This window comes from Triticum urartu, chromosome 3 (genome assembly GCF_003073215.2).
Source record: "Triticum urartu cultivar G1812 chromosome 3, Tu2.1, whole genome shotgun sequence".
Taxonomy (NCBI): Eukaryota; Viridiplantae; Streptophyta; class Magnoliopsida; order Poales; family Poaceae; genus Triticum; species Triticum urartu.
Window position 1 is genome coordinate 71,076,082 of NC_053024.1, and position 990 is coordinate 71,077,071.

The following is a 990-nucleotide window of genomic DNA, read 5'->3' on the forward strand; positions in this document are numbered from 1 at the left end:
GGAGCGGGTGATGCCAGTATCTAGCAGACTAAAAATACGGTCTTCAAATAAAACAGTGCTACCTCTTGGTGGAGATAGCACCCCGGTTGTACATGCACAAGAACCAGCCCTACCACACAAAACCCAAACTCTCGCAGATTGTACCACTACTGTGATGGACAGAGAACCAGCTTCACCCAATCTAACCCCAACCCCAGCCGATAGTAACCCTGTTCCTGTTGACACAGCACCATCTCCACCATAGAGCTCCCAAACAAGAGCAGTTAGTATGGCAGCTCCAGTGCCCAAACGGCCAGTACTATCACGGCGAAAGCAAACTCCACCAGTTAGTACACCTATTCCTGTGGAGGAAGCACAACCAGCTAGTCGTAGTTTAGCAACTATCGCATTTGATGTTGTTAAATCGTATGTGCGTATCTTCCCATCTTGGAAATATTAAACTGAAGATGAAGGAAAATGCCAGTTGCAGGTGTTTGTCCAGGAGTTATGTGTAAGTAATGTTATTCATGGCAATAACTTTGCTTTGTCCCACACATCCTACCTCCATGATGGTTATAATACAGCAAATTTTCCCTTTTTTCTCTATAGAGAAGGACCGATTTGGAAACTCAGGATGAGGTAACCTGTGCTAATACCTCTGCTATCTACAAGAATGCTTGGTGGTAGTATCAGAATTACCTGACGAAAATGTACTTCACTGGCAAAGAAACTCATCAAATTACCTTGCGTTCTCCTGAGACACATTTACTGGACGATGACTGGGAACGCCTTGTTCTGTACTGGTCCTGAACCAAGAATGTGGTAAGGTCTATGAGCTCATTTTCTATTTTTAAGTATTATATTCTTGTGTCTTATTGTACTCTGTTCATGTAGAACAAGTGCCTAAACCTGAAGAACAACTGTTCAATTTAAGATTCCATTGCTATCATAGTTCAAAAAAGCACTAGGCGTTAATTGTGCGTTTTGCCACCGCCTTGCGCTTTACTGACC

The 990-nt window shown here is 43.1% G+C and overlaps 1 long non-coding RNA gene across 1 annotated transcript; it reads left to right on the forward strand.

Moving 5' to 3' along the window:
* Window positions 1-434: 434 nt before the first annotated feature.
* On the forward strand, window positions 435-682 carry LOC125547995. The gene is made up of 2 exons (XR_007300861.1): window positions 435-490; window positions 589-682. It is a non-coding gene; the product is annotated as an uncharacterized LOC125547995 (long non-coding RNA).
* Window positions 683-990: the final 308 nt, after the last annotated feature.